Raw genomic sequence first — 13723 nt, 5'->3', positions numbered from 1 at the left:
AATTATGCTTATTTGTCACAACAGATCTATTATAGAAAAATTTGGGGGGCAATGGGGGAGTGATAATAATACCAAGAAGAAAAGAAAAATAGGGCCATTAAAGCATTTAAAAAAAATTTTAAAGCATCTCAAAGGGAGATACATACAAATAAGAAACTTTGAAACTAACATGTTCATGCATTTTATGCATAATGCAATTTATACATTTAAAAAACTATGCATGAGATTCATGGTTTCAAATATAAGCTCTTTTTCTGTTTTTTTTTCCATGTGGAAATGTTCTTGTTGGTGTTTGTCAAGCTCAAAAAATAAAAATATTTTTAAAAAAGAATTGAGGAAATTTAAAAATAAATATGTATAAACATGCAAAAAAAAGAATTAAGGCAGAGACTTTCTTCTGTATTTCTATTTCATAGCACAATCCCTAGCACATGGTACACATTTAATAAATGCTTTTTCATTCATTCATTTATTCATGAAGAAGCTGAAACAAAGTAGGAAAAGTGACTTACACAAATAAAGTCAATAAAGATTCATTAAGTGTCTACTATATACCTTGGCAGACGGGAAACAAAGAAAGGCAGAAAAGCAATCCCTACCCTCAAGGATTTCACATAAACTATTATATTTAAACAAGTTATATATGGGTTAAATTAGGCATAGACATCACAAAAGTAGTAAAGAGATGAGTTGCAGTGAAGATGAGATTCTATGACCTCTGAGTATGGTCAAGTAGAGAAAAGCAGTTTGGGGGCAGCTAGATGGTATAGTGGAGCACCTGCCCTGGAGCCAGAGGATCTGAGTTCAAATTTGATGTTTAGCCTCAGACACTTACTAGCTGTATGATCAATCTTGAGCAAGTCACTTAACCCTGATTGCCTGGGGGGGGGGGAGAAGCACTAGGTTTCAAATCAAAGAACCTTGCTTCAAAACCAGGTTCTGCTATCTATGTAACCTTGGGTTAGTCATTTCCCTGTCTTTTACAGATAAACTCAGAGAATTTGTTAAACTAGATTGGAAGTTCTTAACTTTTTTTGTATCACAAACCCTTTTGGCAGTCTGGTAAAGTCTATGGACCCCTTCCTAAAATAAAATTTTTAAAAGTATAAAAAAAGGATACATAGCATTACAAAGCCATTTCAATGACATTGAAATAAACATGTATTTTTTCTCATCCAAATTCAAAGACAGACACCCCCCAAAAAAAACTTCCCATAGATGCTTTGATGGATGAACCCCAGGTTAAGAATTCCTCTAAAGTCAAAGGATCAAAAACTTAGAGCTATAAAGGATCTTCTTGTCAAACTCCTCCCAACTCCCTTATTCAGATGGGAAAACTGAGGCTCAAAGAAATAAAGTGACAAACAACAGAACCAACCCAGGTTCTCTGGCTCCAGATCCTGCCTTTCTACCAGTACACTAGGCTTCTCATGGCAACAACTGCGGAACTTCTGTCTGGGTAGACAAGACCCATCCATCCCACTCCACCCCCAAACAACCTGTCCCCCAGATGGAGAATGTGTAATGAATAAAATGTTGGGCTTGGGATCTATAAGACTTGGGTTCAAATTCTGCCTTGGATACTTAACTGCTCAATGACCTTGGACAAGTCACATCTTCTCTTCTAAGGGGGCTATATTGGATCTCTAAGATTCCTTCTATCCCAAAACCTGCATCCTATGATCCATAGCACCCAACATTGGGTTTTCAACAGAAGAGATGCACAAAACTTTGGCAGTTCTTAACCCTGGTATCTTAAATTATTTCCCCTGCTTGTTTCCTCTCATCCTAAAGCCTAACTCAGCAAATGAACATAGACCCATGAAGCTCAGAAAGGCAAAATAGGAAATGGCAAGTGAGGTAATCAAAACCACTTGCACACTTAGCAGAGGAGCTGAAGGGAGGCAGCAGCAGCCCAGCCCAGCCCCCAGCCCAGCCCTGCCCTGCCCTGCCCTGCCCTGCCCTGCCTTGCCCAGGTCACACAAACTACTAGGCTAAGCCCCTCAGAGGTCTATAGCATCCTAAATATGCAAAGAGAAGATGGTTTCCCAGGAGTACTTTGAAATTGCCTCCACCCAGGGAGGCAATGATCTACCTGTTTGGTTACCTGGACCCTGAGGAAATAAGCAAAATGCAAACTGGATACTTAAGCAAAGCAGGTACATAGCACAGGTCCTTGGGGCCTGCAGTAATAATGCTGGACAAGACACACTACAAGTTAAAATGATGGATTGGGAAGGCTTAGTGGTTAATTCCTCCCTTCTAATGCACCTTAAAAATGGCAAAGTGCTTTATCTGCAACAACTCTGTAAAGTAGACAGTACAGACAGAATCACTTTACAAACTGAGGAAACTCACACAAAATTCATTAATGTTGGAGACTGGCCACTCCAACCTGACCACCCTTTCCACTGTCCCACATTGCTCCCAAGAGGATTCTTCCCTCCCCCAGTATTTCCCATGCTTCCAAAATTCATATTGGCAGGCCCGAGCCTACAGTTTGGGGGGGCTCAGTCCACTATGGCAGCATGACAAGAATTTGTAAGCCTACTTCATTTTATACTTACTCAGAGGGAAGAACAAAGATAAGAACAAGAAAAAATGCCAAAAAGAGAAAAAAGGAAGGATTTACAGACTCCTTCACAGAGCTAACATTCAAACAGCTGAAAGTTTCCAAGCCAAGAAGAAAATGACAATGCAGGAGATGGCTTGCTGAGATGAGGATAACCATCTCTAGATGAGGTACTAGTTAAATTCAGTGCTAATAGTTCCACAAACATGGAGCATATGTATATGTAGATAGATAGATAGATAGATAGATAGATACCTCTTCTCAAAAGTTTCATAAAAAAGTGGGAAGAGTCAAAAAGATATATGTCCAGGTGATTTTTGGAAGGCAAGTCTCAATAAGATCTGGTTACCAGTAATAGTACCTGGGAAATAGGGAAGTTGGGTGGTACAGTGGATGGAGCACCAGCCCTGGAGTCAGAAGGACCTGAGTTCAAATCCAGCTTCAGACACTTAATAATTTCATAGCTGTGTGACCTTGTGCAAGTCACTAAAAAAAGGGTTTTGCCTTGGAAAAAAAAGAAAGAAGAAAGAGAGAGAGGGAGAGAGAGAGAGAGAGAGAGAGAGAGAGAGAGAAAGAAAGAAAGGAAGGAAGGAAGGAAGGAAGGAAGAAAGAAAGAAAGAAAGAAAGAAAGAAAGAAAGAAAGAAAGAAAGAAAGAAAGAAAGAAAGAAAGAAAGAAAGAAAGAAAGAAAGAAAGAAAAGAAAATGAATGGGAAAAATACAAAAGACTGGGGTGGCTAGGTGTCTCGGTGGATAGAGCACTAGCCCTGAAGTCAAGAGTACCTGGGTTCAAATCAGACCTCAGACATTTACTAATTTACCTAGCTGTGTGTGGCCTTGGGCAAGTCACTTAGCCATTGCCGTGCAAAAAAAAAACCCTAAAAAAAATACAAAAGACTAAGTCACTAGAGAAAATCCAACATACTCAACCCTGAAAGGAGACTACATGTGTAGCCATTTAATGGTACAACTTTAATGCATCCTCTAAGGAGTCTCTCTCTCTGTGGAATTGGCAATAAGCAAAGGAAAAAGAAGGTAAAGCAGGTAGCAGTCTCAGACCCTAATCCTGGTCAGAAAATTTCTGACATATTTTATCTAGTTGCAAGTGCCACATTTTCAGTGCCCCATTGACAAGCTTGAACACACTCACAGAGGGGGAGTTGTCCAGGATGGTAAGGGAAACCCCAAACTATATTATATGGGGCTCCATTGAAGGAGCTGAGGATGTTAAACATGGAGGGAGGATATGAGCACCATTAACACTAATGAATTGTGTGAGTTTTCTCAATTTGTAAAATGTAAGATGATAATACTTGTACTGCCATTTAAAGAAGAGACTAGATTTGTTCTTGACCTCAGCAGACTGAATTAAAGAAAATGAAGGAGAGTTACAGAGAGGCAGAAATCACACTTGGTTTAAGGAAAACTTCCTTATGGTGAGGATGACCCAAGAGTGAATAAGCTGCCTCAGAAAATAAAAACTTCCATATCTGTGAAGATTTTTTAGGTAGAGGCTAGAAAATTAACTCTTAAGGATGCTTCTCAGGTGCTGGTTGGACTAGGTAACCTTGGTTCCCTTCTGACCATGTGAGTCTCAATCTGAGAGAGAAAGGAAAAGGGGACTTGACTGAGTGTATCTTTTCTTTTTTTCTTTTTGAAAGGCAATGGGATTAAGTGGCTTGCCCAAGGCCACACAGCTAGGTAATTATTAAGTGTCTGAGGCCAGATTTGAACTCAGGTACTCCAGGGCTGGTGCTTTATCCACTGCACCACCCCCAGTGCATCTTTTAACTGAATCTGCTATGCTACAGAATAGGGAAGCTACTTGCAAATATAGTTAATTGTGAGAAGCCTTTAGAAATCAGTCATTCCAGCTCCATCATTTTTTTTTTCAGAAGAAATAAAGGCCTAGAAAAGGATGGGGACGTGACTCACCCAAAGTCACACAGCTCTCAAAAGCAGCACTGGAATTTCAATTCAGATCTTTCAGACTTCAAATCCTATTTTGTGCTACACTGGCCTCTCTTCCTCTCTTTCTTCTTCTCTTTGATAGATTGTATCCTATGTAAATCCAGAGTTTTGGTTCCCCGTTGGAAAGGAGAGAGGAACAAGATCCGAGGCACATTCTGTACCCAAACCCTTCAAGTATAGGAAGGAAGTACAGCTTCATCGGGAAAGTCTTGGAGAAGGGGAGGGAGGGTCTCTTGAGAATGACCAGTCAGCAGAGCCTCATACATTTTTCCTCATCTGTAGAATGGGGATAATATCCCCTAGCTCACAGAGTTACTGTACTCGTTTTTATTTCACTGTTATATGATCAGAGACGGGGAATGTGTGTTTGTTAGTTAGATGTACGTGTTCGTTATTATTCACTGTTACACGGTCTGAGACTGGGAACCAGCAGCCTGGACCAGTCCCAGGACGGAGACAGGAGGGTGGCTCGGACCCTGCGGCTTCTCCTCGCTCCCCAGGACGGGCCCAGGCACCTCAGCTTACAGTGGAGCGCCGCTCGGAAGCCGTCGTGGTCCCGAGTCCGTCTGAGGCAGAAGGAGTGGGGAGGAGCGGGCGGCCAGGCCGGCCTGGGGAGTCCCGGAGACTGGGTGCGCAGAAGTGTCCCAGCCGGGCCAGAGAGCCGCCGCGGGGCCCGGGGGTGAGGAGGGCAGAAAGGAGGGATCTGACAGAAAAGCGGGGGGGGGGGGGCATTCACCAACCATCAAGCTGCCCCTGTGGGCAGGCAGCCGGGCAGGCGCCGGGGTGGAGGCGGGTACAAAGTTTAGCGGAGGCTCGCGGAGCCCTCCTCGGAGGCAGAGTTTGGCAGAGCCCCTGTCCCCAGGCTGTGGCGCGGTCCCCCAGACCCCTGGGCTCCCCGACACGGGGCGGCGTCTCCCAATTTGGAAGCCCCGCGAGGGGTCCGCAGACGGGGGGGGGGGCGGTGGCAAGCCCTCCCCTCCTCCAAGCCCCTTCTAACCGCCCCCCCCAACCAGGCTGGGCCGAGGGGGTCGCGGCTGCAAACGTGCGGACGGGGAGCTGCCGCCCCCCGCCCACTCCCGGAGAGGGGGCGAGGGGAGGGCGGGACACTTGTTGCAGACAGTCTCAGAGAAGCAGGGGACCAGGACCCCCGCCGATGCCCAGCGGAAGGGGGCCGGCCTGCCCCCCGGGGGCCGGCCCCGCCTGCCCGCCCCCCGGCCGGAGCCTCGACTTACCCCGCTGCGCAGGGGCCCGGGGGTCTCCGGAGGCTTCACATGGGGGTCGCCGGCTGGCTCTTCTGCCTCCTCCCTGGCCGGATCCCCCTGTCTCCCGGCCAATCTCTCTCGGCCCCGAGAACTGTCAGTCTCTGTCTCTATCTGGATCGCGGTCTCTCCTCCTCCTCCTCCTCCTCCTCCTCCTCCTCCTCCTCCTCCTCCTTCCCCTCCCCCTCCCCGGTCTCTCGGCCCTTTTTTCCGGGTTAATTACGTTTAGCACTAAAGCCAAGCGCAACCCCCGGATGTGAGTACAATGCTCGGAGGCCGGCCCCCAAGGGGGATGGGGGGAGGGGAGCAAGGAGGGGGAGAGGGGCTCCCCCGGAGAGGGGCTGGGAGGGGGGAGGGAGAGCAAGAGGCGGGGCCCCGGGCCTGACGGGTGCCGGAGGGACAGCCCCTCCCAGGTGGGCTCTGTAGATCCGACCCCTCCCCTCCGCCTTAGATGGAGGGGAGACAGAGCTAGACCCCCTTGGCCCAACGTCGCCTTCACGCCCTGGCTTGCACCCGGCTCCCACGGGGATCCGGACGGATAAGGAGACACAGAGGAAGCAGGGGAGGAGTTGGGGCACGTCTTTGAGAATTGAAAAATGTTAGAGCTGGGAATTAATGCAAACCCCTCATTTTGCAAAGGGGGAAACTGAGGCCCGGAGCTAGGAAGAGACTCTCCCTGGGGAGATGCGACACGGACTGCTGTGCTTGACAAGAGATGAGTTTGAATCTTGTCTCGGTCTTATTAGGCGTGTCTTTGAGCCAGTCACTTTGCTCCTACCAGCTCCAAATCTATAATATGATTCTATTGAGATGATAAACTTTCCTGGGGTTAAAGAAATAGGTTTAGGATTAGAAAGAGAACAAGGACAGTGGATAGATAAAGTATGATTAAGCCCTCCCTACGTGCCAATTAGCTTGCCTGACTAACCTGATGCTGGCCCTGTGACCCGGGGCTCATCACCTCTCTCTATGGCCCATTTTCTTCCTCTGTAAAATGAGAAGAATAATAGTACTTATGCTACTTTATGAAATGACTGTAAACCTTTATTATTGTGGGTTGTACCCAGGTCACAGCTACGTAATAGGGAAGTTTATAGGCCTGATAGAGAAGAGAAGTCACCTTTCTTGCCTTCAAGGAGCAAATGAATATACACTGTAAAAAGGGGATTATAGAGTTGAAAAGAACCTTAGAAATCTTCTAGTCTACCTCCCTCATTTGACAGATAAGGAAATTGAGATTCAGAGATGATTAACCCAACAGAAGTAATAAGTAGCAGAGTCAAGATTTGAACCCTTGTTCCATGATTTCAGATCCAGTGCTTATCTCCATGGTATCACTCAAACCATCACAAGTAACTGAAAAAGAAAAATGAACAGGAAAATATAGATTCAATAGGGGGCGGCTAGGTGGCACAGTGGATAGAGCACTGGCCTTGGAGTCAAGTACCTGGGTTCAAATCCCACCTCAGACACTTAATAATTACCTAGCTGTATGGCCTTGGGCAAGCCACTTAACCCCATTGCCTTGAAAAATCTAAAAAGAAAAAAGAAAAGAAAATATAGATTCAAAAAGGTACTAACAAACGTTTATAAATCATTCATTGCTAAGGAAGAGTAAATGTGTTCTGCGTCCTTATACCAGTGTAAATATGACAGTAGTATGTTGGTCAATAATAATAAGTCAATAAATATTAATTTAGCACATACTACCTGTTAGGCACTGAGAAGTTGAAGAAAGACAAAATCATCACCCAAGAAACTCTTGGTCTAATCTTCAAGGAGGTGGGATTTTAGTAAAATGCTGAATTTATAATAAATCATTTCTGGAGTTTGGACTACACTTCCCTCACAACTACCTTATGAGGTATATAGTCTAAATATTATTTCCTCATTTTATCTATCAGACAACTCGGGTGCAGAGAGAGGAAGTCTAAAGTCAGTCACATGGCTAATATACACCAGAATCAGCTGGGACCCATATCCTCTGCTCTTTCCACTGCACTTCTAAACAGAAAGCACATGTTTTTGACTATTATGGTAATGTTTTTCAGGACTACATATTTTTAACCTATATCAAAAAATTTGCTTTCTCAATAAAGGGGAATGGGGTGGGAGGAAGGGAGACAATTCAGATCTCAAGGTTTTAAAAAATGAACGTTGAAATTTGTTTTTGCATGTAACTGGTGAAAAACAAAATAACATTTAAAAATGTACTGTTTGTATTTAAAAAAAAGAAGAGAGCATATGTTTTATTTACAAAGAATAGTAATAATAGCTCACATTTCTTTTGACCCCTAATGTTCCAAAGCCCTTTTATCAAATGGCAAAAGCATTGTTATTATTATCCTCAGTTCCTGAAGATGAGGAAGTTCAGATTTAAGAGACTTGCCTAGGGTCTCATAAATTAGATTAGACATGAAATTCAGATCTCTCCAAATTCTGAGTCTATGCTCCCTCCACTACAAAACACTATCAATAAACACAGTGGGGGAAATCAAAGAGAATCTAGAATCCTAAGCAAATACACCAAAGAAAGAGAAAAAAAAAGACTCTATGGAAGGAAAATCAGAGCTCCTAACTGCTTAGGGCTAGAGTCAGGGAAATAAAATTATGTAGGGAGTCCCAAAAGTCTTAGTGACTTAGTCACTAAGATCTTAGTCAAATCTTTATAGATCTGACCATGTCACTGGCTCCCTGTTATCACTGAAGTAAAATAAAAAGTTCTCAACCTGATGTTTCAGACTATCTTTCAACTTACCTTTTCAGTCTTATTCTTAGTACTCCCCAACTACTCACTGATTTAGGAGCTATTCCCCAAGCAAGACCCTTTCATCTCCTATCTCAGCATCTTTGCACAGGTGGTCCTAGAGACAGATAAGTAAATTGAGATTCAGAAATGATTAACCCAAGGTCACACACATAATAAGTAGCAGAACCAAGATTTGAACCTATGATTCCAGATCCACAGCTTGAAACCACTTATCACTCAAACCATCATATATAGCTGTCAAAGAAAAATGTATAGGAAAACATACAATCAAAAGGGTCATTAACAAATTTTCATAAATCATCATTGCTGAGGGAATGTGAATATGTCCTGTCTGCTTATTATAGGCTAGTGTGTGTTGGTCTCAGTCAGTATTAGTCAACATTAATTAAGCACCCACTGTGTGCCTACAATGTACTCCCTCCTCTCTACTTTATAGAGTTGGACACAACAAAAATGACTGAACAATTAAAAAAATAGTCCCTGCCCTCAAGGAGCTCATAATCCAATGAAGTCAGGGGAGTCAGGGAGACATTGCACAACTGTATACAACCATTATCTATAGAATAAATTGAAGATAATGTAGAGGGAAGGTATTACTAGTATTAAGGGGGACCATGAAAAGCTTCTTGTAGAAGGTGAGATTTTAGTTTAAACTTCAAAGAAGACAAAGAAGCCAGAAGATAGAGAGGAAGAGGAAGAGAATTTCTGGCAGATGATAAGTGAAAGGAACTGTAAGGAGGCCAATGTCACTGGATCAGAGATTATGTGGAGGCGGGTAAGGTGTAAAAACACTGGAAAGGCCAAGTTATGAAGGGCTTTAAAAGCCAAAGAGAGGAACAGTCAATTGGTATCTCATCCTGTGGCTAGCAAACTCCCACATGTTTCTCTTCTAATCCCTATGATTCAGTGTTCTGCCTTTGCCAAAACCTCCTTCTCTCCACAACCTCCTCTGCCCCCTCCACTTCCATTGTACCCTCTGGATAACTGATTCTACTGTTAAATTTTTCTTCATTATAAATCTCTTTTTCTCAACCTTCTTTTTAAAATTATTTTAATCAGTAAAAAAAATCATCCTTCTTCCTATTATTTTCAACTGTTGAGTTAAAATTATGTCTTGATGGTTTAAGTGCTGAATTTGGGATAGAATTATTTGAATCCTACCTTAGACATTTACAATCTATGTAGCTTCTAATTTGAATTTCTCTCTCTCTCTCTCTCTCTCTCTCTCTCTCTCTCTCTCTCTCTCTCTCTCTTCTTTCACTCTCTCTCTCCCTCCTTCATTCTCTCATTCCCCCCTGTCTCTTTTCCCTCTTTCTCTTTCCCTCTCCCTACTTCTCTCATTTTTTCTTTCTCTCATTTTCTTTTATCTTCTCTCTCCTTCTTTTCTCTTTCTTTCTGCTTTTTTCTCTCTCTCCTTCTTGCCTCAATCTTTATCTTATCAGTTTCCAAAGTTTCTATTATCTCTATGCAGTTGGCTCTCAAGTCTGTCTGTTCATCTCTCATTTCTCAAACTACCTATTGAACATTCCTAACTAGTTGCTCTATAAGCAATTCAGCCTCAATATATCCAAAGCAGAACTCCTTAATTTTCCTCTTATCTTTTAATTACCTTATTTCTGTAGAAGGCCCCAGTACTCCTTTAGTTACCAGTGTGAGGAGCCATCTTCAACTCTTTACTCTCACCAATTCCTTCATATTGACTCAATTTCTAAGACTTGTTGATTCTGCCTCTTCAGACCATTTTCTTTATTCACATTACAATGGTCCTAGTACCGACTTTCCTCATCCCCCCCCCATTTACTGTAATTACCTTCTAATTGGTTTCCAGTCTTGTCTTTCCAATCCATCCTCCATGCAACTGTCAAATTGCAGTTCCTAAAGCAAAAGTCTCACCTTGACCCTCCCTTGCTCAAGGAGATTTCAATGGTTCCCCATTGCCTTTCAAATAAAGTCCAGACACCTCTGTCTGTTAGTCTTCTGTCATCTGAATCTAGCCTATCTTTACAGGCTGCTTATACATTTCCTGCTCTCCAACCAAACTAGCTTATTTGTTTTTCTCCTGTACCAAACAGCCTATCTCTACCTTCATACCTTTGCAGAGGCTGTCCTCCTCACTTCTCATCCTCTACAAGAGGCCCTTCCTGATTCTCCCAATTGTTAGTGCCCCCTCCATTTTCCTGTATTTACTTGGATCTTCAATGCCTTCTTGCATACATGAGTTTTGTAGATACTTTTTTTTTTTTTTAGTTTTTGCAAGGCAATGGGGTTAAGTGGTTTGCCCAAGGTCACACAGCTAGGTAATTGTTAAGTGTCTGAGGTGGGATTTGAACTCAGGTACTCCTGACTCCGGTGCTCTATCCACTGCACCACCTAGCCACCCCTGTAGATACTTCTTTATGAATATCTATCCCTCCCTCTACCTTGTCCATAGTCTGTGGACCCCTTGAGAAAATGAACTATTTTACTTTTGCATTTGTAATCAGAGCACATATACTTGGACATAGCAGGTAGGTGGTGTTTGTTGAGTAGTTAATGTGATGTTGGGCAAATTACAACACATCTGATCCTCAATTTCCTCAACTGTACAATGAGGAAAAAAGAATAGTTCCTGCCCCATAGGGCTGTTAAATGAGATAATATAAGTAAAGTGTTTTGTGAACTTTAAAGCTCTCTATAAATTAATTATCATTATCATTATCATCATCACTACAGAAACTTGGTTGCTTCCAAAAGATCCTACATTCTTTGTCACCTTCTCCAGTATTAGATGCTATTCTCACCGATGAAGTAGAAGAGAACGTGGAGCATACATGCCCCTTACTCCTCACAGTCACTTCCAGACCTTCCTTCTGCTTCATCACTCAGTAGCATCTCTTCCACTCAGCTTCATGGAATCAGCCTCACCTCCAAATACTTCTTGGTACTGATTCCTAACACTTGACATCTAGGCTCCAGGTCACTCTCCTTTTCTCAAGGACTTTGTATTCAGATCACTGATTTCCTCTCCACCCCTAAACCATGCCTCATACTTGGAGATATTAGTATGTATACATACTGATGACCTCTCAATTACCCTGGCCTTCTAGTTCAACTTCCTCAGCTTCTATGACCTCTATTTTCACCTCTACCTCAGTCATCCACAGGACTGGTCATACCTCATATCTCACCATCATCTATAAGTACTGGTTTCTTAACCTTGAAATATAAAATTTCCTCCCTTATATCTCTCTGTCTTTTCCTAGAACTATTTTTTCATCCGCCCTTGTGACCTCCAACTCTACCCCCTCCCCCATTCAACATTCCTGCTCTAGCAATCTGAAAATTGACTAATTCAACTAAATCCCAATGCTCACATCAATATTCATAACGTTCCAACACAGGTTTTAGTTGCCCCTCTCTGCTGCACACTACCATGCAACAATACAGTCTGGGCTCACTGAAGATTTTTGATGAGGATCTCATTTTAATCTTTTTATTCCTCCCTCATTGATTCTGTGTCCTGTTCCTCACCAAGGATATTCCAAATCTTGTCTTCTCAAATCCTTTATACCTTACTCTACTTCCTACTTCACTGAGAAAACAGAGGCCTTCCTCTGTGGACTCCCACTTCTTATCTCTTCCATGATTCAATATTTTGCATTTTGCTTTAGTGTGAAACATAAAATCACTACACATCATTTCCAATTTTCTCCTCCTTTGCTCTGGTTCCATAGAAGAAGTGACCCTTCTCTTACCTAAGACTAATTCCTTTGCTTGTGCCCTTGAGCACATCACCTCCCATCTTCTCCAGAAAACTTGTATCTTCAATTATTTATAATAATTGCCTCTACTTCTATATACTTACTTCTTAACTACTTCCAATCTGACTTCCCACCTCACTGCTTTACTGAAACTTTTCTCTCCAGTGTTACCAATTTTTGGATTTTCTAGGTAGTACAATGGTTAAAGGACTGGGCCTAGAATTGGCAAAAACTGAGTTCAAATTTGATCTCAGATACTACTAGTTGTGTGACCTTGGGCAAGTCACTAGCCATATTTACTTCAGTTTACCTAATTGTAGAATGGGGATAATAAAAGCTCCTATCTCTCAGGGTTGCTGAGAGGATCAAATGAGATGATTAGCATAGTATCTGGCACATGGTAAGTACTAGATGAATGTTAGCTCTAATTATGAATGGACTTTTTGAAAAGTGCTCAACCTCCTTTATCTCTATATCTTTTAAGTCAACCACCTCCTTCTTTTAGATATTCTCTCCTCCCTCAGCTTTCCTAACAATATTCTCTCCTAGTTCTTCTCCTACCTGTCTGACTACTCCTTTGCTAATTCAATTGTCATTGCTATGTAGATCACTCCAGAGCCTATATAATACATTCAGTCCTAATCTCTCTCCTGAGTTTCAATCTCCCACCTGGAGATCCTATAAACTCCTCAAATTTAACATGTTTAAAATGGAACTTTTTATTTCCCCTCTTAAACTAATTTATCCCTTACTCCCTATTTCTATTAGGGCTGGGAAAAGACATTACCATTGCTATAATCACTCTGCTTCACAACCTCAAAGACAATCTAGAGTGTTGCCTCAGTCTCACCCCAAATCCAATGAAATATCAAATCTTGTTCAATTCTACTTCCACAGTATGGCCACCTCTCACCTGGACTATTCAACTAGTTTTCTAAATGACCTCTCTAGGTTTTCCCCCTGTAATCAATCCTCCTCATAACTGGCAAAATAACTTCCCCACAGGTCTGACTCATTCTCCAAATCTTCAGTGGTTTCCCATTATTTACAGTACCAATCTCCCATTCTGCCCCAGGGAGGTGTAAGATAGAAATTTGTAGTGTCATCTCAAAGGTTAAGTGATAACTAAACTGGGCGAGTGAGGTGATAAATTGATTCCAAATCAAATGTGGGGCTTGTGGACTTATCAATAACGCAATCATATCTACTTTCATTTCTCCTACTCTTATCTCCTTAGGGGCAAATTCCCCACTTCTGAGCCTGGTTGAGTCCCATGGAGAGTTCCAAGAAGCTAAAGCCATTGAGAAAAATTCTGATTGCACTTCTGGTCCCTTTGAGCCTGGAAGGCATTGATGGGTGAATAAAATCTCCAACTCCCTCCCTTATCATTTTGAATGGATCAAGGTGAGTCAA

At 42.5% G+C, this 13723-nt stretch overlaps 1 protein-coding gene across 1 annotated transcript in view; it reads right to left on the bottom strand.

Annotated features, from left to right (window-relative positions):
- The window catches only part of PLEKHA2 (pleckstrin homology domain containing A2), a 200981-nt gene extending 195052 nt beyond the window's left edge, over nt 1-5929 (bottom strand). The window contains exon 1 of the mRNA XM_074208915.1: nt 5774-5929. The gene's annotated coding sequence lies outside the window, so the exon portion shown is untranslated. The remainder of the gene's footprint in view (nt 1-5773) is intronic.
- Nucleotides 5930-13723: the final 7794 nt, after the last annotated feature.

Source organism: Macrotis lagotis, chromosome 1, assembly GCF_037893015.1.
Source record: "Macrotis lagotis isolate mMagLag1 chromosome 1, bilby.v1.9.chrom.fasta, whole genome shotgun sequence".
NCBI classification, from domain to species: domain Eukaryota; kingdom Metazoa; phylum Chordata; class Mammalia; order Peramelemorphia; family Peramelidae; genus Macrotis; species Macrotis lagotis.
The sequence above is the reverse complement of the archived record's forward strand: the minus strand, read 5'-3'. Positions and strand labels throughout refer to the sequence as shown.